This window comes from Littorina saxatilis, linkage group LG12 (assembly GCF_037325665.1).
Source record: "Littorina saxatilis isolate snail1 linkage group LG12, US_GU_Lsax_2.0, whole genome shotgun sequence".
Taxonomy (NCBI): domain Eukaryota; kingdom Metazoa; phylum Mollusca; class Gastropoda; order Littorinimorpha; family Littorinidae; genus Littorina; species Littorina saxatilis.
Window position 1 is genome coordinate 83,404,308 of NC_090256.1, and position 27,500 is coordinate 83,431,807.

At 40.0% G+C, this 27,500-nt stretch overlaps 1 protein-coding gene and 1 long non-coding RNA gene across 3 annotated transcripts in view; both read right to left on the bottom strand.

The window, feature by feature from the left end:
* The window catches only part of LOC138982974 (glycoprotein-N-acetylgalactosamine 3-beta-galactosyltransferase 1-like), a 76,113-nt gene that overhangs the window by 19,555 nt on the left and 29,058 nt on the right, over positions 1 to 27,500 (bottom strand). The gene's annotated exons all lie outside the window — the stretch shown is intronic.
* LOC138982973 (uncharacterized) lies at positions 8,687 to 17,753 on the bottom strand. Of its 2 annotated transcripts, XR_011461022.1 has the most exons (4): positions 17,537 to 17,753; positions 14,490 to 14,758; positions 13,863 to 13,969; positions 8,687 to 9,459 (listed from the first exon to the last, which is right to left on the bottom strand). It is a non-coding gene; the product is annotated as an uncharacterized lncRNA (long non-coding RNA). The 2 variants fall into 2 exon arrangements; XR_011461021.1 differs by lacking the exon at positions 8,687 to 9,459 and having other exon boundaries at positions 13,634 to 13,969.

Sequence of the window (27,500 nt, forward strand, 5' to 3'; positions counted from 1 at the left end):
AGATGCAGATTGTGTTGAAGAGATGTTTGCAGATTATCGCATCTACATTTTATTGCTCAGATCAACGCACGAAGTTGGGGTAGATCTGAATTTCGCAATGCCGGAAGACGACAAATCGGTCTTTTGAGTTGAGAACCACATGTTCTTTGGCGGCAGAAATCACTATGGGGCAAGATGAGGATTGTGTTGAGGAGGTTAATACTGACTGACTTTAGATGAAGAGTTCCTAGACCTGGTTTTTGTAGAGAGGCATCATGATGATATCCTGTGTTTTTTTAACGTTCTTGGTGACAACGCGCCAGAATCGCACGAAGATCGAACTCTCGAAGAAAACAAGTTTATCGCTGAACATCGGAAATGTGAAAGTATTACTCTTCCTGTCTGATCAGTCTCCCCGTTAAATCTACAGGCTACATTATTTATCAGGTAACTTACCAAACCGGAGTGTGTGTGTGTGTGTGTCAGTGTCAGTGTGTGTGTGTGTGTGTGTGTGTGTGTGTGTGTGTGTGTGTGTGCCGGATTACCACCATTAACGCACCCTTTTGGACTTTTCTACGTAACCTTACTATGCCTACTGTGACATTCACGAGGATTATTGTGATTCTTGGACAATCGTGTGCCTGTGCTGGACTTGCAGGAAGACAAACGGCGTCGGAACGTATTATACGTGCTGCCAAGTGTGCATGCCCAGAGCGCAGTGTGAACCGAGAGTGAATGTGTCATTGTGTGGAAGTTTTGCTCGATTGATTTATTCATGATTTAATTTGCCTTTTGGTTCAATAGAAAAATCTGTGTACGTTATACTTTGTATTTTGTGGTGTGATTCGCCCGAGTGCGAGACCCCCATCCCCGAACGCCTCTGTGGGTAGAATTGTATAATTGTGTGAGTAACGTGAGTGTGTAGATGAGAATGTGTAGATGATAATGTGAAAGTTGCTTTGGACCCAGACACACACACACAGCAGACTTCAACGCAACAGCTAAGTTTCAGCCTGACAAAGAAATTCGAGTGACACAGCTAAGGGCTGTACTTGTTATTTCTCTATTAAAACAAATGTTTCAAGATCTTTAGGCCAATAAAAAATAAATTGTCTGTTTCTAATAACATGGGTAAACAAAATAGGGTAGGTAGGTAGGGATTTTTAATTTTTTTTGCCAGGATAGAATTCTTCAAAATAACTAAATGACACAACGAGACAAGACTCGCTATAGATAAATTTATAAAAAAAAAAAAGTAAAAAATGTGACAAAGAATATAAAATTATTGTTTTACCTGGTCTGGAATCTTCAGTAGTAATTGCATAAAAAAAAGTCTGATATATATATATATATATATATATTTATCAATTATCATGTTAACTTTTTCTTAAAATGGGTGCGCTAAATCCTAGTCTGTTTGTTTTTAATGGACTAAGCAATCCTTGTACTGACAGAAAATATGTATTTTAAAAATGTCCAGTTGCAAATTACTTATTTTTCTAATTGGAAGAGAATATACACTCTTTTGTGTTCAAATGGGTAGGGGGCAGGGGTGGTAAAAGGATCACAGTTCAAGATTGTGCGCGACAAGAGGTGTGTTTCTTTTAACTGTGATGAAGAGGGATAACTGAACTTGGTATCTAACACTATTTCTGAACACTGTAACCACATTAGCACTTTTAATTTTTTTTTCTGTCTTCCAAGCTTTAAATTCAGCTAATAAAATGAGTAAAAAAGTGGTTTTTTCTGAATTCAACAGTTAAATTACTATGTTGGATGTTCTATTTTGCTTCCCTATTTCTGTTCTGAAGTTTTTGATCAACTGACTACCTTGCTTTTCTATTTGGAAGACAATATGCACTCTTTTCTGAAAAATGGGTAGGGGGTGGGGGAAGTAAAAGCATCACAGTTCAAGATTTTGCGCGACAAGAGGTGTGTTTCTTTTAACTGTGATGAAGAGGGATAACTAAACTTGGTATCTAACACTATTTCTGAACACTGTAACCACTTTAGCACTTTTAATTTATTTTTTTCTGTCATCCAAGTTTTGAATTCAGCTTACAAAATGAGTAAACAAGTGTGTTTTTTCTGAATTCAACAGTTAAATAACTCTGTTGGGTGTTCTTTTTTGCTTCCCTATTTCTGTTCTGAAGTTTTTGATCATCTGATTACCTTGCCTTTCTATTTGGAAGATAATATGCACTCTTTTCTGAAAAATGGGTAGGGGGTAGGGTTAGTAAAAGCATCACAGTTCAAGATTTTGCACGACAAGAGGTGCGTTTCTTTTAACTGTGATGAAGAGGGATAACTCAACTTGGTATCTAACACTATTTCTGAACACTGTAACCACTTTAACACTTTTAATTAATTTTTTTCTGTCATCCAAGCTTTAAATTCAGCTTATAAAATGAGTAAACAAGTGGTTTTTTTCTGAATTCAACAGCTAAATCACTCTGTTGGGTGTTCTTTTTTGCTTCCCTATTTCTGTTCTGAAGTTTTTGATCATCTGATTACCTTGCCTTTCTATTTGGAAGATAATATGCACTCTTTTCTGAAGAATGGGTAGGGGGTAGGGGTAGTAAAAGCATCACAGTTCAAGATTTTGCGCGACAAGAGGTGCGTTTCTTTTAACTGTGATGAAGAGGGATAACTCAACTTGGTATCTAACACTATTTCTGAACACTGTAACCAGTTTTGCACTTTTAATTTATTTATTTCTGTCTTCCAAGCTTTAAATTCAGCTAATAAAATGAGTAAAAAAGTGTTTTTTTTCTGAATTCACCAGTTAAATCACTATGTTGCATGTTCTATTTTGCTTCCCTATTTTTGTTCTGAAGTTTTGATCATCTGACTACCTTGCTTGTCTATTTGGAAGATAATATGCACTCTTTTCTGAAAAATGAGTAGGGGGTGGGGGTAGTAAAAGCATCACAGTTCAAAATTTTGCGCGACAAGAGGTGTATTTCTCTTAAAATTTGTGAAGAGGGATAACTCAACTTGTTATTTAACACTATTTCTGAACACTGTAACCACTTTAACACTTTTAATTTATGTTTGACTGTGTTCCATGCTTCAAATTGGGCTTCAAAAATGGATACATAAGGGTTTTTTTCCAAATTCACCTGTAAAATCACTATGTTTGATGTTCTATTTTGATTTCCTATTTCTCTTCTTCAGTTTCTGATCATCCGATTGTTTTTTTGTTAACATATTCACAATACAATATCACAATTTCTTCAGTGGGGTTTGCGTGAAAAAATCTCATACCTATGCTCAAACTTCAGTCGCTATCTCAAAATTTTGCGCGACAAGCTCTATTCATTTTGTTTTTTTCTGATAAACAAAACACTGAACTAACATAAAAACAAACCTTTAAAACTGCCTAACCACTTTGAAATATGGCCTCAGGTGTGAACTCCAGCCTTAAGTCACTAGCAGGTCTGCACTGAAGTTGACCTGGGAGATCGGAAAAATCTCCACTCTTAGCCCACCAGGCGGCAGCGACCGGGATTCGAACTCACGACCTCCCGATTAGGAGGCCGACGTCTTACCACCACGCCACTGCGCCCGTCAGCACCGTGCATTCCTTAATAATTCAGGTATAGACCGAACAAGTTTTGTGCAAATCTGTATATTTGTATTCAAGTGTGCAGTGCAAACACAAAAATACGCAATTTTCCGCGAAATCCATGAGGTTTCCTTACTTTAATCCGCAATATTAATGCGGCATAACATTCTGGCTCCTCACATTCAGATGACTCAATAGTTAATAACGCTTCAGCGTTCTTGTTTTTGTTTTCTACAAAAGCCTGGCGCCTGCTGTTAGCTTCCTGGGGTGCGTATCGCTAGCGCTACGTGTCATTTTGTGCTACGTGTCACTTGTCCTACGTGTCATTTGTGCTACGTGCCGCTATCGCTACGTTGATTAGTGCTACAAATAATTTGTCTATGAGTCGCTATCATTCGTTCTTTATCACTACGTGTCGACAGCACTACATCTTTTAGCGCTACGTGTCATTATTGCTACGTGTCAATACCACTACTTACTGACGACTTTCTCTTTCTCATTTTTTCTCTCGCTCTCACTCCTTCTGGTTTGTGTGTGTATATGTATTTTTTTTTCATTTTCATTACTTTATGTCTGTGTATGTGTGTGCGTGTGTGTGTCTGTTTCAGTGTGTGTGTGTGTGTGTGTGTGTGTGTGTGTGTGTGTGTGTGTCTCTCTCTCTCTCTCTCTCTCTCTTGCTCACTCGCTCGCTCACTCACTCTGTCTCTCTCTCTGCCCCCCCTCTCTCTCTCTCTCTTGCTCGCTCGCTCACTCACTCTGTCTCTCTCTGCCCCCCTCACTCTGTCTCTCTCTGCCCCCCTCACTCTCTCTCTACTCAGGTCCATTTCTGTGGAATGGTTTACCAGTCTCTCTCAGACAGCCACTTTCTGTTGCCAGTTTTAGAAGACATACTTGTTTGTATATGCTTTCATCGTCGTGTGGCACTTAATGCCGCGATCAGGTACTCTGCCGTGTGCTGACAAAACCGAGTAAGTCCATTTTTTTCAAAAATGATATTTTTTGTTCATCAAAGCTTAGAAATTAAGGCGCACCTTATGTGTAAATTGTGACTTTGTGAAATAAATAGATAAGGAGATATACAAAAGTAAGTCCACACCTTAAAAACTGTTTAAAGTACATTTGCCATGTGCTGACAAAACCGAGTAAGTCCATTTTTTCCCCAAAATGATATCTTTTTGTTCATCAAAACTAAGAAATCAAGAAGCAGCCTGTGTGTAAATTTTGACTTTGTAAAATAACTAGATAAGGAGATCTAGAAAAGTAAGTCCACAACTTCAAACATTTCTCAAAAAACATTACATGTCAATTTGCTGGTAAAACCAAGTAAGTCCATCCACCAATCACAAGAACCTTTATGACGCTAAAACCAATCAGAATGCAATGTTTTTGCCAGTATGACGTCAAAGTCAATACGAATATTCTTGCGGCATTTTACTTGTTAGTAGGGGCAGGGCCTCACATCCACGTCGGACATCGGACATATGAGGATATTTTTTTCAAATGTCCTATACATTTTTCATGCAGGAGGACAAATGTCCTATTGTTTTTGTCACAAAGTGGTCAATGTCCGATTATTCTATTATTTGATCCGGACATCGTCAGTACTTCTCAATTTACAGTAGTTTGAATGCTATTTTATCGATGTATTGCGAAGCGATGTGTAGCAGACGAAATTAGACACTTTGTGCCTCTAGTACCAAAGAGTTTCCAAGGCTCGCAACTCGGAATGCTCGAAGCCAGTTGAGAGTTGCCTCCCTTCGCGCTTTCCCCGAAAATAACAAACATGCCGCCTAAACGAAATCTGATCCCTAAAAAGGGACAGAAGAAATTACACTTCAAGTCCCTTCCCTCATCATCTGTCAGTAGCACGGAAACTGAGCTTCCTCCAGCCCCAGAGCAGTTAGAGCCCGATCGCCCAGGTGAGAATGTCGATCGCGATAGTCAAACATCGGAGCCGAAGAAAGACACTACCCCCTCCCTCACCCCCACGCGTAACTTCGTCTCAAGCTGGGCGACATCATTCCCGTGTGTGTCGCATGACCCAGAGAGGAAACTTATGTTTTGCATCTCATGTCAGCACACAGGGAAGTCCAACACTTTTACCGTTGGCTGTTCGAACTTTCGCAAATCGGCCCTTACCGATCATCAAGAAACCAAAGACCATGCTGTTAGTGTGCAAGTTCCATCTCTCCCACAGGAGCTTGTATCAAATCGCCGGTCGATCATTATCTACAGTCCACTACTACGACATGTATACTACTACTATATACTACAAGGAATATAACGCAGAGTGCTCCGCACTGCCGACTCGCTCCGTTTCAAGCTTTCTACATCACTTTCTGCACCCCCTTCCCGAACGCACGAACCTCACACACAAACAAAAATGATTAAGCTTTCACTTCATGCAACAAACTCGAAATAACCATTCACCAACTTCGAGAAGTTTGTCAAGAACGGGGTCGGTGTCCACACCACTCCATGAGAGGAACCTGGAGCCTCGACGAATCGAAAGTGGAACTCGCGCTGATGTTTTCCGCTTTTCGTACGCTCTCTAGGGTGTACAACATTCTAGCGGCCTGCAATTAGTCCAATATAACTGATGAGGGACACAGGAGCCCCCAAACACGTGAAATGATAGACAAAACATTCTCTTTGCGCTTAATATTTTGACTCAGCCGTTTCCTTCGGACGAATACAGAAGGTCATTTCCGCCTGCAATCGGCAGTCAAAAAGCGCGTGACGTTTCGATTGGTTAAAACGAATAATAGAAAGCTTTTTTTTGATTGGTTGTAAATAAATCGAAAGGAAAAATTATTAACAAGTTATCATCGAAGCAAGGGTGAAGTTATTAACATGGTAAGTACTTATGTTAATGATTATGATGTGAGTGTGTGTGTGATCGAGTGTGAGTGTGTGTGTGTGTGTGTGTGAATGTGTGTGTGACAGAGACAGCATAACAAATGTGCTGTTTTGGACCCCTCCCCTTTTTTTGACCAGCAATGGGAAAAAATGCCATCTTCAGAAGGTGTAAATGTACAGTTATTGTAATATGTGAGTGTATGCTTGAGTGGGGTGGGGGGGTCTTTTTCAGAATGGCTGTTCTGATTTATTATCAAAGTACAAGGAGTGTTTTTCTTCACATTCTGACTGAATGTGCAGTAGAGAGAATCATGAAGGACTGAAAGAATAGATACACAAACAAGTACACACACAAAAATCAGGTATTTTTACATTTAGTAAAGTTTTGATTTTTATTGTCATGAGTTATCTTTTTTAATATAAGTCTCCGTTTGGATTAAATAATCTTAATTTGTGATGTTTCATTTTTTAATTATATGAAAGAGGCTATTTCATTTTTCAAATAATGAAGATTTCTATGTCTAATTGTTTTATAAAATTTTACACATTAACATGCTTCCATTTGAAACTTAGAGGTCGTCATCGTGGATTGACGCCCGACCAAAGCTAATTGAAGCCTGACAGAGGGATTATGTTGTAATTCAATCTTACGACGATCTCTTTCCTGCTTTAATGCGATGGTAAACAGACAGAATTGGTTCTGTTCTGTTCACACACTACTTTCAGTCCACCTACCTGCAACTGCAAGGGTCAAGTCCCAAGAAATATGTCTCTGTATTCCTATCTTATCACTTTGCTCCTGTTTTGTTTTCTTTCACATACATTTTCCCTTATTTTTTGACGGGTTTCTGGACAGCTAACTCAAAACAAATTCTTTTCATCACAAAAGCGATGTTTGGAATTGACTGACGTAGTCAGGAAGAATTCATGCATCAACTTACATCACTTTGCATACCTTATGGTCTCGGTATTTCGCTGGCCTTCATATTTCCTTGTAAAATGACCCTCAAAGCTAACCGAGACTATAGTTGAGACTGTATCAATGCGCCTTGCCAGCAGGTAGCTAATGGCTTTTTTAGCAAGTGGTTATCGACAATTAGTGACAGGTAATTTTGAATTAGTTGGAGCATTCTGACCAATCACAGTATCTGTTTCATTAAAATGCCAACTTGATTGAATTACAATCTTTTTTAATACTTTACCACAAAGTTAATTATATTTGTTCCAATTAAAACACAAAACCAATTCGTCCAACCATCTATTAAGACAAGACACATGTAATGTTGTTTCTGTAGCTGAATTTAATTTTTGCTTCAGCAAAGGAAATGAATTTAAGAATATTTCGAATAACAAACTAACAAAATAAAACATTTTTTGTCAAAGCAAGGCAGATAATCCTTTCACACAATGTAACTTTACCACTTACTACTTGCATATTTCCTAACATTCTAGACGATTCATTACATTTTGCTGTTTGCACTGTCAATTACCATGAAGGCATAACAACATCCAGGTAACATTTAACATTCTTGAAATAAGCACATTACTTGTATGGTATTAATTAAATTCATGCTTGCAAAAGTAACCATCAGAAATCATAAGGACATTAATGAAATTACAGACCATAAAATCATGCAGCATAGTCCCCACACTGTAGAGACCTTATAATGTTATTTCAACATAACAATAACAATAACAATAAAAACACTTTATTGTCCATAGAGGCTCAAATGTCCGATTCATATTGCCGCATGGCGGTCACATGTCCTATCGTTTTGAACTGAGCGTTGACATTGTCCATAAGAACTCAATTCCTTCGGACAGCGCGATATTCGTTAATGTTCCTTTCAAGATACACATTTTCAAAAAGCGACCAAGCACTCTTTCTTTCTTTATTTGGTGTTTAACGTCATTTTCAACCATTCAAGGTTATATCGCGACAGGGAAAGAGGGGAGATGGGATAGAGCCACTTGTCAATTGTTTCTTGTTCACAAAAGCACTAATCAAAAATTTGCTCCAGGGGCTTGCAACGTAGTACAATATATGACCTTACTGGGAGAATGCAAGTTTCCAGTACAAAGGACTTAACATTTCTTACATACTGCTTGACTAAAATCTTTACAAACATTGACTATATTCTATACAAGAAACACTTAACAAGGGTAAAAGGAGAAACAGAATCCCTTAGTCGCCTCTTACGACATCGGGTAAATTCTTCCTCGTCCCAACCAATATGGGACTCCCCCTAACCCGCGGGGGGGGGGGGGGGGGGGGGGGGGGGGGGGGGGCCAAGCACTCTTGCATAAGGTGCACTAAAGTTGTGCAATGCAGATCTTGCGTCTGGGTGACACTTTTCTGCAGCACATTAAAGTTAGAAGTATGGGAGACAACTCCAACTGACTTAGTCTTGCGTCTGCTTTTGCTTTCAGTTCAAGACATTTTGACGAAGCGCACTTAGTTATGCCACCAAATAATAAAACTAAAGCCTGCCAAAGTTCAACAAAAGCTGAACATGTTTGGCTATTCTACGTTTGGTTGGCTATTCAACGGCATCTTGTGCGTGCTACATTAGTGTCAAATTAAAACAGGGGGTAACACGACGAGCGTCATTCTTGAAAATGAAACAATTCTGATGTCCTATTGAAATGTCTGAAAGCGGTCAAATGTCCTATTGATGCTGAAGAGCTAGGACATTTGTATCCTTAGCGGATTATGACTTTATTCAGTTATTCTGCAGAAAAACAGAAATGCTGGAGAAAAACTGTTTGTTTCTGCTGCATTTCTGCATAATGTCATCTTTTACGAGAGCAACGTAAAATTGAAATCAAGAATGCTGCAGTAAAACAGTGCTGTTGTTTTACTGCAGAAAACCTGTTTACACTTTTTCTGCAGCATTTTTTACTGCAAGAACTGCCTTGAACTCCAGTGGAGTGCAGTCCAGATCAACATCTGGGTCTTCGTCTAGGGGTTCCTGATCAGACTCCATCCTTTCCAGTGGAAGTCTTCTTCACATAGCTCATTGGTTGTGTCCTCAGCATATGTAGTTTGGAACCTGAAAGACACGAGAAAAATATATACTCGACCTGATAAAGCCTTTTTGAATACTCAGATTTAATATCCACTTCAATAAACCCTTCATTTTGCCAAAGTTACATGCTTTTCCTATGACATTTCACATGCCTTTTTTGCCTTTTCCAATGTTAAAAGTTAAGTTTTCTGGGGCAAATTAGTGTATGAAACCGCTTTATGTTCTTTAAATTGATGGAATGTGTGCATTTGGTTGCGTGTGATCTGTTTATAAAATGAAATATTGTTAAAAACTGACCATGGGATTGCAGTTTTTGTCGAAGAAACTGAGTGAAAAGAAATTTGAAAGGGGAACGACTCTTGTCGCTAGACAAAGTATGAGAGTTATAGTTGCGTTGGGAATTAGCTTGTGTTGAACGTTTGTGCACGGCAGATTTAGATTCAGAAAACAACCGCACTCATGGATTTTATACGATTCATGTGTTCAAGCCTGTAGTTGTTAATTTAAATGCGGTATGTTTGTATTGTTTGCTACAATCGCAAAAGTAGATCCCACAAAGTCTAGCTCCTAAACCTGTGTGCTGTCGAGGATTCAGGCATGTTGGGTAAGTGATTTTGGTTGCTGGGTAAGTTACCAATAAATAGAGAATAATACATGGCTTGCTGTGTCGTACCAGATTTACAGGAGTTGTTTTTTAAAATATTGAACTGCAGGCACGTTTCATGATATTGAGGATTGCAGTTTCCCCCTCACAGACAATATTCCAAAATAATAAATAGTCAAACAGGGACCAAAAAACAGTTTGCACCAAGAGTTCAACTTTTTATCTATCCAAAACAGTAAAAAAAATTATATGAACATTCGTATTTCCAAGATGATTGGCGTTCCAAGACGCTATATCCTAAAACCCCCAAAACATGCTTTTACAACTTTAGTGCATAATAACTGCCCAAAGGTGCTGTTTAAAGCAACCATTGATAATAATTTTTAACATACTCCTTGAACACATTAAGAAAAATGGTTAACTTGCAAATAAAGGGACAGCATTGATCAGAACAATGGTAAGATAAAGGACGCTACTTATATTTTGTACATTTTTTTTTATCTTTATCGTTTCCTGTAGACCTCAGAAGTTCTAGCCAGCTTAAGAAATCATTCTAAAATCGAAAAACAAACATCTATACATTTTGTACGCAGAGTAGATTGATATTTGACACAGTCACACAGACATACGTGGGCTATGGGGCAACCCTACCCCCTAAATTTGAAAACGGGGTCAATTTCTTAACTGCATGTATTCAGCAAAACAATCCCTAAAAAAAAAAAATTTCACAAATGAACTTATGACTTTAGAAAAGCATTCAAAAATGCATATATACAACGCTTTTTCTTTGGTCCCAATTCAAGGGGGTGTGCTATTCTCAGGTAACACTGTGAACGCTCAAATGAGACTTGGTCACATGTCAAAAAAAGTAATCCCCCCTGTTGTTCATGGTTGGTTGGTGGGATTTTTTTTATCTGAGCCATTGGCAAGCATGAAATGTCATCAACATTAGGAAAGACATAGTATCTCCCATTGTCTTTTGCGCGCAAACACTTCACACAGATCTCCTCTCGATCTGGCCCATCGGGGAAATGGGTTGACTTGGGGATGATCACCGCCCTGTATCTCTCCACCTTTCCATCCATGCTGACAAAGTCAGCGGTCACAAAGTCCCCAACTTGAATGTCTCACTGTGGGACAAAGAACCTGGTTTTCACGACTGGCACCACATGGTTGGCTGACCACGCGGCATCCAGTGGCGTGTTGTGGGTAGACGTCCATTGGACATAAATTGGGAAGGACGTCGCTGGATCATCTGGTTTGCATACTTTGTTCATGTACAACATTTAGTCAAGCTGTCGAACTAACAGAATGAAATTGAACTCACTGCATTTTTACAGCAACAGCGTATACTCGTAGCATCGTCAGTTCACCGCTCGATGCAAAGGCAGTGAAATTGACAAGAAGAGCGGGGTAGTAGTTGCGCTGAGAAGGATCGATAGCACGCTTTTCTTTATCTCTATTCTTTTTAACTTTCTGAGCGTGTTTTTAATCCAAACATATCACATCTATATGTTTTTGGTATCAGGAACCCACAAGGAATAAGATGAAATTGTTTTTAAATCGATTTCGGAAATTTTGTTTTAATAATAATTTTTATATTTTTAATTTTCAGAGCTTGTTTTTAATCCGAATATAACATATTTATATGTTTTTGGAATCAGAAAATGATGAAGAATAAGATGAATGTAAATTTGTATCATTTTAGAAACAAATTATTTTTTTTTACAATTTTCAGGTTTTCAATGACCAAAGTTATTAATTAATTTTTAAGCCACCAAATTGAAATGCAATACCGAAGTCCGGCCTTCGTCAGAGATTGCTTGGCCAAAATTTCAATCAATTTGATTGAAAAATGAGGGTGTGACAGTGCCGCCTCAACTTTTACAAAAAGCCGGATATGACGTCATCAAAGGTATTTATCGAAAAAAATAAAAAAAAATATCCGGGGATATCATTCCCAGGAACTCTCATGTCAAATGTCATAAAGATCGGTCCAGTAGTTTGGTCTGAATCGCTCCACACACACACATACACACGCACAGACAGACACACACATACACCACGACCCTCGTCTCGATTCCCCCTCTACGTTAAAACATTTAGTCAAAACTTGACTAAATGTAAAAATAAAAAAATAAAAATAAAAAAATGGGATAGCGGCGAAACGGGATTGCGCCAAAATGGGATGCGGTTGTAAGATGACGCTTGGCTTGTGAAATGTCGCCAAAATGGGACGGCGGCAAAACGGGATTGCACGTAAATGGGATATTGCGCGAATTATAAACGAAGGAGTAGGCCCTAAGTTTCTCGTACGAGATGTTTACTGGGAGTAAATATTTGGGGAGTAAAATTTAGTTCCTTGTGGAGTTCTTTTTTCGTACAAGATTTTTACTGGAAGTTTACTCCGGAGTCAATTTTTCGTGGAGTAAAAATTTCGTGTTACACCGGTTCATGACCGTTGTGGTAACGAGCGCACATTGCTGTCTCCATATTGTGTTCCTACGAATCGAAAGTACGATCGCCAAGCCCTTCTGTCATTGAAGGCAACGTTCGATATTTGCGTCTGTCAGCGTCGCCAACGTTCGACAGATTGTACTACTGTTACTCACAAACTTTCAATTTACACAATGAAATGCCAATAACATGCAAACACAACAATGGGAGACGAAGGGAAAACCTACTAGCGATTGAAATTATGCAAACGAACTCACAAATCCCTCACTTTCCGAATGCAAATGCTGCAAATCCGTATGCGTGCGTCGCTGTGTCGAACGTTGGGTTGACGAACGTTGCTGACAGACGCAACAAAACTTGATCAAAAGGCACTAAAAACGATTAAATGTTTTACTTACTGGGTATCGCATTCCTCTTTTTCTTCCTGCAGACGATATGAAGCGGTTGAAACGTCGTTTCCGATGAAAGGCTCGATTATTTCCGTTAAAAACGAAGTTTGCCGAACGTGTGATTCAGTCTACAGACACCGGTCGGATCACAACAAAAATGTTCATTCTTTGCGATTTTGTGATACTGTTGATGATACACCTGCTTTCCAGTGAAGAACATCAATAAAATGATGTTCACAAGCAAGAATAACAGACAAAAGCACGCGATGTGTAAAATTAGGCTTTGCTTTGCAAACAAAGCACGTGGTTTTTTTACTGACAGACACTTTCGGTGGCGATTGAAATTTTTTCCAGAAACGGTTTTATGCTCCCATTTGATATTTTTTCCCTATTTTATCTAGTCAGAGACTAACCTTGTGTATTAATTGAATTAATAACCCCATTATCATAAGTTTTGTGTGATATTTCGTGTCTGCTTGAATCACACTTTGAGATGGGGTCATGTGACAGAAGGAAATGGTGTCTGTCAGGATTCACACGTTCGCTTAGAAAAACTCGCTCAAATAATTGCTCAAACACAAACATTTTAGCTTTTATTTATTTTTTTGTATTGCAAATACCATACTTACTCATGCCAAGCAGAAAAAATGATGAAAATCAACACAGTAAGCAAGTAATTTGAAGGCAAAGTTTACACACATCAAAGAGTCTGATTACCGTGAAACCTGCCTGCAAGCGAAAGCACAAATTTGTTGTTGACCATGCCGTTAAAAAAAGCAATTGCAGAAAATAACCTAGTCATGTGTTTGTTGAGATCATGGGAGTTTGGGAAACATAGGTGCTCAGTTTTAACTGGTCGACCACATATTATTCTTGTTTGGCTCTCTGGAACCGGACATCACTAAAGCGGGGCGCAACTCTCAAACACTTGCAAATCCTGGTAGAGTTATTTTCAAACATTGTCAATTGCAAGCTACCTTTCAAGTGTCAGTCCTTGAGCTTTGTGGATGGTCAGTGCGAAGCTAGGAAGTACTGGAAACTGATGCCTCACAGCAATGTCCTTTTGTCGAGGATCGGGCATGGACTACAAACAAAATGAAAGTAACAATCTTATTAATACATGTATACATATCATTATCAGGGATGGCCAAATCTTGAAATTTTAACTCGCCAACAAGAAAGTTACTAGCCCGCCAGAAATGCATGTAGTACAGAAAGCTATAAGGCTATTTTCTCAGATTCTTTTTCTCATAACCTCTCACAATTCACATCTATTTTAAGACTCCCTCCTGTTCCAATACCTGTTTTTCTGAGAATGTTGAAGATCTTAGAAGTCAGGTTCCACTTTGAAGATAAAATCAGAGTACATTGTGTAATAATTGACGATATCAAATATTCCATCCATATAAAAAACAGGGGTGGGGGTGCCCACTGTAAATCTTTCTTTACTTTCTTTATTTGGTGTTTAACGTCGTTTTCAACCATTCAAGGTTATATCGCGACGGCCCACTGTAAATGAAAACTCATGAAAATGATGCCTTTTGATGACAAAATAAATTGTAAACTCAGTAAAAATTGAGGTAAACAAAAAAACACAGGCATACCTGAGAAAGCAGTACGGCTCAACTCCACTGTCATGTTGGTCTTCTCAAAGTGGACAACCACTTTGTCATGGTGGAGGTCCACAACATGGCCAAGACTGCCGTTGACTAACCGGTCGCTTATGTTGCGGATCAGCATAACTGGACAATCTTTTTTGAGCCACAGGATCTTTGGGGCACGGGTGTTCTTCAAAGAACTTACATCTCCTTCATCAGTCGCGTGGAATTCCTGCAGCTGGCCAGACATACCCAGAGGCTTCTGCCTGTTGTATCTAAAAACACAATTATATAACAAAACTCAGATTTTTTAAAAGTAAATAAAAAAAAAACACTGCCTAGCAGACAACTATCATTACTTTATATAGCTATTCTGATGGACACGTGGGGGAATATGGGGGCTGTGATTGGATGGTCTCACATGTTGTGTCCATGACCCTATTATTCCGATCATATTCCGATCCATGTTTTATACATACTATTTAGTATATTGCACCCTGGGAGTCTTGGCACTTCCGCCCACCACTCAACCACCATGTGCCAAACCTGAATAAATATCAAACAAAACACACGAGCTGTGTTGATTCCCTGTTATCACTGATAGCGGACGAATGAAAGATATTACACTGGCGACGAGGATATCCGAGTGAGAACAATGGCTGCTGCTTTACCATCGTTTGAGAAGTTCAACGTTTTCTCTGACGAACAATCTGCCGGCGTCAGGTGGAGAAGGTGGGTAGCACGTTTCGAAAACTTACTCTGTGCGCTTGACATAACAACAGATGCTCGAAAGAAGGCATTGCTTCTCCATTTTTGTGGTGACGAAGTGTACAACATTGTAGAGTCTTTCAGCGAGGAGAAGAAAGGAGCTGGTGCTACGCGTCAGGTTGAAGGACGAGCAGTACCAAACGAGTATGTTACACTCAGAGACTCATTGACCGAGTACTTTACTCCCAAGAAAAACACTGCATACGAAGTGCTCCGGTTTCGAAAGTCGACTCAACTAGAGGGTGAATCGATAGATACATTCCACACCAGACTGCGAGCACTCGCATCTACATGTGAGTTCCACAACAATGATCAAGAGATACTCACTCAGATTCTACAGGGTTGTCACTCACAACGTCTAAGAAGACGAGCTCTGCGTGACAATTTTGACCTAGACCATCTGTTAGCAGAAGCTCGTGCTTTGGAACTTTCTGAGACTCGTGCTGTAGAAATTGAGGGATCAGTTAACGCGCTCTCTATCAACAAGCAGAGAAGATATTCTCAGAGTCGTGGATCACATCACTCTCGCAGTTCACAATCACACTCACAGTCCCACAAGGATGGTCACAAGGATGGTCACAAGGATTTCAAACGCACGCATAACACGGCTTCAAGCAGCAAGACATGCTTCTACTGTGGTGGACAGTTCCCACATAAAGCAGGATGTCCAGCGAAAGGGAAGACATGCAAACTCTGCGCGAAAGTCGGACATTTTGCACGTGTCTGCAAAAGCCAAAAGGTCAGACATGTGGTGGTGGAAGATATCACAGCTTCCAGAGAAGTTGGATGTGAGACGTCAAGCGACGAGTCAGTTTTTGCTGTAAAACAGAAGACAGCGATTCATAAGACACCGGTCGTCCATGCGACCATATGCGACACCCAGATAATCCGGTTATCTTGAGTTGTCTCGAGCTCCGTAATACATGTCCGCGGGTTTTTCAATGTTCGGTTATTTCCGTGACTTCATGCATTCTGGTAATTGTTGCTGACAAAAACATGATTTTAACACAGAATTTAATGTCAGAATAGCTATATAAACGCTATTGTGTTTTCATCGTAGCAATAGGGTCCGATATTTAGACGAGACAAGTATAATATGCTGACGAGTTATAATCAAAATTGATATACATGTTAAAACTGTGATACATACATGTATGTAATAAATATGTTTAAAAACAAAGAATTTACTCTTTCCTGAGTGTGTGATTTTTGTCGCGTGTTTCTTTCAGGCGAGATATTCTTTCGGCTAGCCACTCGTGAAAATAGGAGGCGAGATTGTCTATGAAACGGTTTGGTGGCTAGCTACACAAGAATTAAACTGCACTGGTCGGTAAAAAAACAAGTCGTGGACAGCTAGTTGGATGGGCAGCTGAGTGGCCGCCATGTTTTCTCGCCAAGCGAGCAAGCCTAAAGCTACCCAGCGTTTGAGGCGAGAATTCTAGCGTCACTCGCGGCGACTCGCCATTCCTCGCCTGTAAGAAACAGACGACTGGTGAGGTCAGTCTAAATTTGAAGTTAATTCATGACTGTTTGAATGTTTTAGAAAAAAAATCACTTGTACTTGAACTCAACCACAGAAATAAACTTTTTTTCTCTGGGCAAATTAATTTTGCATTTACATTGCACACATAATTTAGTTGACTTAAAAAGCTACAACTTTCAGCTTCCAGCACAGCTAGTTTATAAAAACAAGCAAACAACAATAAAACGCATTAAAACAAATTCTTCCATGTAACAGTCTTCAATATAATTAAAAAAATTAAATAACAAGCAAACAAACAAACAAAAACAAGTGACTGCAGATGTAACCCCAAAACTAGCCATTACTAGCTGACATGTCTTGATTCTGGAACTAACCACCACTGCAACCCTCCAGTCAGAATCGTATGCTTGTCCATGAAAGTAGGTCAACTAAGCAGGGGGCTGCTAGCCATCTTGAATCTTGATTCTCAAAGAGACGGAGAGGCGGGGCTAACAGTGGGAGGAGCCATAATCATAACGACCGCGTTTTACAAAGTGAAACGATCACTGCAGACGAACATTACGTACGTTTGGAAACCTATTGTGGTACTTGAGTTTACCTGGGGGCATTATAAACCAGGAATGAACTTTATTTTAAGTTAAAGCTTGCTGTTTCTTCAACAACAGCCAACATTTCTTTTAGACTAGAGAAGTAGAGTCATGTTACGAACACTGGTAAATCGTCTAAGTTCTCTTTTAATCTAAACTTCGGGTAAGTTTAAAGCCTGTTCATCAACAAAAGTAAAGTTAAGAAGTGTACATACCTGCTTGTCTAAGAATAATGACGTTGTGTCCAAGCTCGACTAATTCCCGTGCTTCTTCCATCGGACAAGTCGAACGGGCGGTCAAAGAACGCCCATTGCCGGAGCAGACGGTTTTCTGAGCATGCGCTGTAAAACTTTTACTGCGGAACGCTCCGGATGTAACCTTTTGTGGCCTTTGAACCTGGTTAACTGCCGGTAGGTTTCGATCTTCGCAATGTTAAGCTCAAAGAGAATGTGTTGTGTATCATTTCACGGGGTTTGAGGCTGCTGTGTCCCTCATCAGTTATATTGGACTAATTGCAGGCCGCTAGAATGCTGTACACCCTTGAGAGCGTACGAAAAGCGGAAAACATCAGCGCGAGTTCCACTTTCGATTCGTCGAGGCTCCAGGTTCCTCTCATGGAGTGGTGTGGACACCGACCCCGTTCTTGACAAACTTCTCGAAGTTGGTGAATGGTTATTTCGAGTTTGTTGCATGAAGTGAAAGCTTAATCATTTTTGTTTGTGTGTGAGGTTCGTGCGTTCGGGAAGGGGGTGCAGAAAGTGATGTAGAAAGCTTGAAACGGAGCGAGTCGGCAGTGCGGAGCACTCTGCGTTATATTCCTTGTAGTATATAGTAGTAGTATACATGTCGTAGTAGTGGACTGTAGATAATGATCGACCGGCGATTTGATACAAGCTCCTGTGATCTCTCCAGAGAGACAAGGAGATAGTTGAAACCCGACAGCTGACAAAACAAGAAAAGGGGGCAGCTGTGACAGTCAATGCTGCTCACTTTTTGCCAAAAAAAGTATTTTTGTTCCTTTACCCTCGTGCCAAGAAACTAGTCAAGTTTAATTATATTTACGTTTTGTTACGGGAAAAAAATGTCTTATTGATTTGTTTTTGTTCAGGACAAATGTCCTATCACTTTTACATTGGCCAGGACATTTGTCCTATATGCTACCTCTCATGGATGTGAGGCCCTGTAGGGGTGCTAGATTTGGTGCAAGCATGGCTGCTAAAGAAGAAGTGTTGTCAAGATAAATGACAAAACAGTGAAAATATTGTTAACATTACGAATTTGCACAAGATGGAGAGAGAGAGAGAGAGAGAGAGAGAGAGAGAGAGAGAGAGAGAGAGAGAGAGAGAGAGAGAGAGAGAATAAACAGGGAGAGAGAGACTAAACAGGGAGAGAGAGACTAAACAGGGAGAGAGAGACTAAACAGGGAGAGAGAGACTAAACAGGGAGAGAGTGAGAGAGGGGAAAGAAATCAGGGTCGAGGGGGGGGGGGGGGATGGAGGGAGAGAGAGAAACAAAGGGAAAGAGGAATTAGGGAGGGAGGAAGAGAGTAAGAGGGAGAGAGATAGCGAGAGAGGTAGGGAGGGATAGAAAGAGAGATGGAGGGAGGAAAAGAGAGATATAGGGAGGGATAGAGGGAGGGAGAGAGAGAGAGAGACAATGATCGTCAGGATAATTATATATAGATAGAGAAGAAAAATGTTTAAAATAAAACGTCATAAGGTGACGTCATTATGTCTCGCCTTATCGAAAGAGGTCATTTGTGTGTTCTAAACTTTAAATGACGTCATTTGTCAGTTCTAAACTTAAAATGACGTATTTTCTGTATGGGTCGTCTGACAAGAATTTTAAAACTATCATTATAGGAAAATTGGGAACCCCTTGGACTTACTTGGTTTTGTCAAAACATTCATGCACACTTAAAAAGTTGGTTTTTTAGGTTGTGGACTTACTTGTTCATATCTGCTTATCTAAGCACTCTAAAAAGTAGAAATTAGCACACAAGATGCGCATTGATTTCTTCTTTTTGATGAACAAAAAATATCATTTTGAAAAAAAAAATGACTTACCAAAGCGGAAGGTCGTGGGTTCGAATCCCGGCCGCACCTGACGGGTAATTAAGGTGAAGATTTGTCCGATATCCCAGGTCAACTTACGTACAGGCCTGCTGGTGCCTTATCACCCTTCGTGTGTACACGCAAGCACAAGACCAAGTGCGCACGGAAAAGATCGTGCAGTCCAAAGCAGAGTTCGGTGGGTTATAGAAACACGAAAATACCCAGCATGCTTTCACCGAAAACGGCGTATGGCTGCCTAAATGATTTTGTAAAAACGGTCATCCACGTACAAATCCACTCGTGCAAAAGCACACGTGTACGTGGGAGTTTCAGCCCACGAACGCAAAAGAAGAAGAAGAAGCAGAACTAAAACGCCTTCACAAAAATTGCGTCCTCGCTGTTAAAACCCGTCAATTGGGACAGTGAATATTTCCGTACCATGTCCACACGGCACCTGAATTGCTTAATATCAATTCAAACGTAACACATCTATGAATAGATTCAGGAAACATTGACACCTGCAATAAAATCACTTTCGTGCCTGTGCTAGCATTTTAATGTCCAGAAATATTTCTTAATAACAATTTCAAGAAACGATTTTTAAGACATCAAACCCGGGTAAATAGTGTTTGATTTGAATTTCAAATAATGTGATTTAAGGCTGTAACTATAGTAGTAACCGTACCACCCAAATTAAACTTACAACAACAAAACATTACCGGAACAAAAAAACATGCTGTGTAGCTTAAAAAATTGTACGTGAATAATATGTATTTTAGCAAATCACCGCAATCTGATATGCTCATCATTCTCCAAGGCACTCAAACTAACACTCACGTACACAGTCATACACAAGAACCAGCTTTTATTCTTGACTGGACATAGTCCTTAGATCAAGACTGGTTTTAATCAGAACAAACACACAAACGCACACATTGTTACAGGTTCGCTTCGAAAGTATCTGTGAGAATCGTACCGAAATGAGCCAGAGCGTTGTTTAGAGATCAAATAAGCAAAGGGAAGTAAGCGCTCTAATGTGCACACGACATGTGTAATAGAGTAAGCGAGAGTTATTCGGAACGTTTCTCCTGGCACCTGAGAGAATAACGCATTGAAATGAACAAGCGACTTTCATCCTCAAAAAAAGCATTACTTTTTCTTCCAAATGTTTTGACAAAACCAAGTAAGTCCACTTGCTTAGATCTGTCACATTTTTTAGATCTGATATAATGGAAAAAAGTGACAAAACCAAGTAAGTCCACAAAATGCCCAACAAAACAAAAACCATCCATCAGATCATTATCAAACTCGGGTTGTAAACGTACATTAATGCTATTTATCTTATTATCTCTGTAGGTTGATCAAGATAATCGTCACTTTTGAGAAATGTAATAAAACAGAAAAAGTCGTTTATCTCAGAACTAGCTTCAGTGGACTTACTCGGTTTTGTCAGCACACGGCAGTACTGCTGTTTGATAAGTACAAGAAGATCTACTAGTATAATCATTTCAGTTAAGTTTTTGGGTTTTTTTTCCTTTTTTTTCCTCTCTCTCTCTGTTTACGTTGTTCTCTTCATGGATTATGTACATACATTATGATTATGTGTACAATGTGTACATGTGTGTGTGTGTGTGTGTGTGTGTGTGTGTGAGAGAGTGTGTGCGTGTGTGCGTCTATGCATGTGTGTGTGTGTGTGCGTGTGTGTCTGTGTGTGCGTGTGTGTCTGTATATGCATGTGTGTCTGTGTGTGTCTGTGTGCATGTGACCGTGTGTGTCAAAGTGTGTGTTTTAATGTATACCATTACCAATGACCATGTTGGCATGTATGCTATGAACATTTTTTTTTCTTTTTCTCTTTGTCTGATTTAATAACCATGTTTTTATGTTTTTGTTTTGCTTCTTCTTCTGCTTTAATATTATGCACTGCTTAGTTAATTCCCTCTTGAGCGAGGGCTGGATGAAAAAAGATCTTTGCTGTATCTACTCCATTACCCTCGAAAAATAAAGTTGGTTCGTTCGATCGTTCGTTCGTTCGTTCGTTCGTTCGTTCGTTCGTTCGTTCGCTCGCTCTCTCTCTCTCTCTCTCTCTCTCTCTCTCTCTCTCTCTCTCTCTCTCTCTCTCTCTCTCTCTCTCTCTCTCTCTCTCTCTCCTTCTCTCTCTCTCAAACCTCCGTTCAAAGTCTAACTGTAATGCTTTTACTTCCTGTTCTTTCTTTCTTTATTTGGTGTTTAACGTCGTTTTCAACCACGAAGGTTATATCGCGACGGGTACTTCCTGTTACCTAAGTTGGACCGTACTCAAATTGAGCAGAAATCTGTTTCCAATCAAAGCACACTTTTTGCCACATTTATTAAGATTCGATTTTACTACCCGTTACTCTACTTGAACTTTGGTCGATTCAACACTTTGATATCAGCAATATGAAAGGACATCACAGGACATGTTTCTCTTTTCACGTTTAGCCTGATGGAGTATAGTCGTTGTAAGATTTTGTTAAGATTTTTAGCCAGGGGCGGATGGGATGGATGGAAAAAAGAAGAGTAATGATAAGGTCTATATCATGTGATATGTGCTGCATCAAAGTATAACTTTTCATTGCCACCTACTTGTTCCTATCTTTTTGCTTTTGATGTGTAACCGTAAAACAACGGCAGTGTTGTGTTAACGATCTCGAATCTGTGTCTTTTCCAAGCATCATATTTTAGCTACTATATGATACTAGCAACTGGGTATCACAGGAAATATTTCCTCATCTGAATTAGCGCCTTCCTAGTTATCATGCGTTTGTATCTAGATTGGTTGGTGGTCATACCTATAATATGTGATTAGCTGTATGTTTCCAAATTTACGTTGCATCAGTTTAGGCCAAACAAAAATATATGTTGGTTTAGGGTAACTCGACCGACCCTATTTTTTGCCCGCCGACCCTAAAACGGTTATTTTCATTTCTCCAAAAAACAAAAAAACAAAATGTTGGCACATGTTGCGAACCTTACCGAGACTAAGGGAAGTAACCTCCTTTAAAATCAACCAAATCAAAACAACAAAAAATAACAAAAAACGACCTACGTTACCCTAAACCAACATTATAAGATGTTTGATGGGTTGTTGACAGACCAGCTTTTTTGTCGGTCCTCGGGGGAGCATATCGTCATTTGTTTCATATTTATTGACCAAGGCCGAAGGCCGCGGTCAATAAATATGAAACAAAAGTCGATATGCCCCCCGAGGACCGACAAAAAAGCTGGTCTGTCAACAAACCACCTCCGTGCTGATAACCACACGAGTCCCGGTTTGATAACCACTGGCAATCAACGATAGCCGTGGAGCGAGGATTATCAGAATGAGCTGGCGTGTGAAAGCAACTTTCTGTGTTTTTGAGTTCATTAAATGTTGGGATGAATATGTCAGGTTTGAGGATGCACAGTTCTGTAGGTTCATCTCGGTATTACACCCCCTCGGCTTTCTGTTGTAATTATTAAGCTGAGTGATCGAATGTGGAAGCTACGTTTGGTCAAAGGTCACAGAAGATTTGCGTCGTGCAGCGAAGGAAAGAATCGCGATCTTGTTTCCGACTCAGTACCTCTTTGTTTTTCATTAGACCTGTCATTCTGCTTGCTCGGCTTTGTTAGATGTTTGCATATCTTGTTGCTATTTTCTTTGCTTTTATTATTGTTTCTTATTTGTGCTTCGTTTATCGATACAACGTCTTGTGCATGGGTCAAAATGTGTGTGTCAGGTTGTCGTTTTACTTGAACTTGACGTTCGTGTTTCTCCGAACGTCTGTGTATTGAAACACAGATACACGCACTCCATGACTCTGTAAGAAGACAAAACATATCGCTAGGTTTCATTTGTTTTTGATGAATGTATGACCTTTCATGAAGTAGTTTTGTTTTTTGTTTACTTTTGCCAGTTTGCCAGTTCGTTTCTGGAACTTTGCAAAGCAGTGTCGTGTCGTCTGTTTAGGTCTGGGGAAACACCAATGAAAAGAGCCGAAGAATCCCGGAGCGTTTCTATTGTGTTTGCTTTTGATTATCCATGTATAACCTGCTTCCTGCAACTATGGTAACCGGGGATTTATTGCCTGGGGAACATGAGATTTATTTCCCAGGTGCTTGTGAATGAAAACTCGTGAAAATGATGACAAATGTTTTTGTTTAGCCTTAGCTTCACTGCCCTTTTCTTCAACTCCACCCCAAAACAAACACCAGGGCAATGTAACGAACTTTTGTCTGTCAAATGTGAATACCAAATTAACATTATTTTTACTGAGGTCTAAACGGGCTCCTCATTACTGTGCTCTTGCAGATCCTCCGTCCACCTTTCTCGTTCAAATATGTCCACATACCAACATATTTTGTGCGTTTCTATAAGTTCTGCTACAGTTTTTCAAAATGTGTCCCAATGCATTATGAACAGTTTCACACAAGGATACATGTTTCTTTATTCATCATCTCACTCGGCTCACGTTTGCTTGGATGTGTGTGGCATATTGCCTTCCTGGAACTACTAACGCATATAGTTTTCTTTGGTGCACTTCCTCTCTTCTTTCAAAATAATATGCCACTCTTCAACCCACCCCTATTCCCACCCTGCCCAGTTGACTCAACTTTTCTCCCACCCCTATTCCCACCCTGCCCAGTTGACTCAACTTTTCTCCCACCCCTATTCCCACCCCTGCCCAGTTGACTCAACTTTTCTCCCACCCCTATTCCCACCCTGGCCAGTTGACTCAACTTTTCTCCCACCCCTATTCCCACCCCTGCCCAGTTGACTCAACTTTTCTCCCACCCCTATTCCCACCCTGCCCAGTTGACTCAACTTTTCTCCCACCCCTATTCCCACCCCTGCCCAGTTGACTCAACTTTTCTCCCACCCCTATTCCCACCCTGCCCAGTTGACTCAACTTTTCTCCCACCCCTATTCCCACCCCTGCCCAGTTGACTCAACTTTTCTCCCACCCCTATTCCCACCCTGCCCAGTTGACTCAACTTTTCTCCCACCCCTATTCCCACCCCTGCCCAGTTGACTCAACTTTTCTCCCACCCCTATTCCCACCCTGCCCAATTGACTCAACTTTTCTCCCACCCCTATTCCCACCCTGCCCAGTTGACTCAACTTTTCTCCCACCCCTATTCCCACCCCTGCCCAGTTGACTCAACTTTTCTCCCACCCCTATTCCCACCCCTGCCCAGTTGACTCAACTTTTCTCCCACCCCTATTCCCACCCCTGCCCAGTTGACTCAACTTTTCTCATCTGTGATGTTGTTGAACACACAAACGTCTGTGCAGTTCAAAGAAGGCTATGCTATGTATGAGTCAAACGCCCTTTGTTTTGAATTCCAATCCCTTTAAAACTTTCTTCAAAAGTGTAAGAAAGATGACAATTAGCAATCAAAATGTAGGCCTATCTTCAATCGCAAAGAAAGAAGGCATGATGACCTGTGAGAAACGTGTCCCCTGTCTCTCCCTGTCCCTCTCTCCCTCTCTCCCTCTCTCTCTCTCTCTCTCTCTCTCTCTCTCTCTCTCTCTCTCTCTCTCTCCTTCTCTCTCTCTCCTTCTCTCCCTCTCTCTCTATCTCTCTCTCTCTCCCTCTCTCTCCTTCTCTCTCTCTCTCTCCTTCTCTCTCTCTCTCTCCTTCTCTCTCTCTCTCTCTTGCTCACTCGCTCGCTCACTCACTCTGTCTCTCTCTCTCTGCCCCCTCTCTCTCTCTCTCTCTCTTGCTCGCTCGCTCACTCACTCTGTCTCTCTCTGCCCCCCTCACTCTCTCTCTCTCTCTCTCTCTAAATCAGGTGACAAAAGAGACCCCTCAAATTATAGGCCAATTTCCATTTTGTCTGTGTTATCAAAACCACTGGAAAAGCATATCAACAAACACATCCTAACACATTTCAACCAAAACAACTTATTCCATCCTAAACAATCAGGATTTAGAGCTAAGCATTCCTGCCACACTGCCTTAATCTCTCTTGTTGATCAGTGGTTGGACAAAATAAACGATAATGAATTCTGTGGTGCCATTTTCGTAGACTTTGCAAAAGCCTTTGACGTAATTGATCACACATTATTGCTTAGAAAATTCGGTTTGTATGGCGTCGGATATGATACTATCAATCTTGTTAGTTCATTCCTCTCTGACAGACAACAGACAGTTCTTACAAACACTAGAGCATCGAGCATGCAAGCTGTAGATTACGGTGTACCACAAGGATCGGTATTAGGACCTCTGCTCTTCTCAATATATGTTAATGACCTCCCCCTTTATATTCAACATTTATGTGAACTTTTTGCAGATGATACCACAATTCACTCCAGTAACAAAAATTTAACTCGCTTATCAGAATCCCTCCAAGGAAGTCTAAACCAGCTGACAGAATGGACTGACCTAAATCACATGTCTCTTAACCCAAAGAAAACCAAATATATGATAATTACAACTAGACAAAAACGACAGAATTTTACCTCAACTGGTCCCGATTTAATGATTGACGGCAATATAGTGGAAAAAGTCGACCATCACAAAGTTCTAGGTGTCCACATCGATAACAACCTGTCTTGGTCAACTCACATTGAACAACTTAGTAAATTAGTGTCAAAGAAAGTGTACCTCTTATCTAGAATTAAACACTTCCTTAATTGTCAAGCCAGGAAGTTATTTTTCACTGCTCATATTCAGTCTCTTATTGATTACGCATCCACTCTATGGGACTCTGCAAGTGATAATTCCCTAAAGCTACTCAGCAGATTACACAAAAGAGCGCTAAAAGTAGTATTACTCAAACAGACTACTCTCACCGACTCAGACTACATCAACATAGGGGTCCTACCTCTAAAGTCAAGAATGAATTACAACAAAGGAATAATGATGCATAAAATTATGACAGAAAATGCACCCGAAACCATTTGTTCAAAGTTCTCTTTGAAGAATTCGCACCACTTTATAAAACTAAACACTCCTCTTCCTAGGATAGACCTATTTAAATCAAGTCTTGTTTATTCAGGAAGCAGCCTCTGGAACGCTCTTCCGGACGCCCTGCGGCAATCCACCAACACGGATTCTTTTAGAACCAAATATTCTTTCCATTTAATGAACTCTATGAACAAATAAACTTGATTGGTATGTTTTCTTTGTATACAGTTGTTCATTATCGGAATTATGGTTTATTGTGACAAAATCACGAAGATTTGGCTCTGTAATACATTGTTTTGCTGAGCTAATGTATTGTTGGGTTACTTTCCGTTTATCTTCATTGCTTTACACCCAATTTTGAACACTACCTTATGATCTACAATGCTTCTACATAATGCGCTTCATGTACATAAACTTATATGTTCTACCATTAATGTTTTTATGTAACCTTTTCTTTTTCTTTTTTTTCTTTTTTCTCCCTAGTCATAGTTATAGTAAAATAGTTTAGTCCCTCTTTAGGGCGAGGGCCAGATGCAAAAAAGCATATCTATGCTTATTCTTGTCACCCTCGAAAAATAAAGATTTGTCATTGTCATTGTCATTGTCATTGTCTCTCTCTCTCTCTCTCTCTCTCTCTCTCTCTGGCCTTAATATAATAAACCACTCACTCTGTCTCTCTCTGCCCCCCTCACTCTCTCTCTCTCAGGCGGAGAGATGATAATAAATACTCTTTTCCCTTCTGATTAGACCTTGTACTTGTATTTTTGGAATGAGTCACTGAGTAGACAAGGTATTTGTTTACAGTCAGCATGGTGTAGCCTGAGCGAGCTGTTCACACAGGAGATGTCGACCGTGACCGACAGGAAATTGTCCTGAGGTGTGTGAGGTTATCCCATTTTTAATTACGTTTACACTGGATTTTGTTCTTATTCCTCACATGTTATTATTGTATTATATTATGTTATGCCTATATCGTACTGGACTTTAATTGTTGTCACCGTATGATTCATTTGATTCATGTATATATTCCTATGGGAAGGCCTGCAGTGCATTCTGCTATTGTCTACTTTATCTATGTTTATGTTGAGGCATTCCTTTGTTAAATGCCTTATTATTTGCTACAGTATCACTACTGTTGATACTCTGATTTTTTTTGTTGAACAACTAACTGTTTTGATTTGACTTTGTATGTATTACATCTGCAGAAGAAT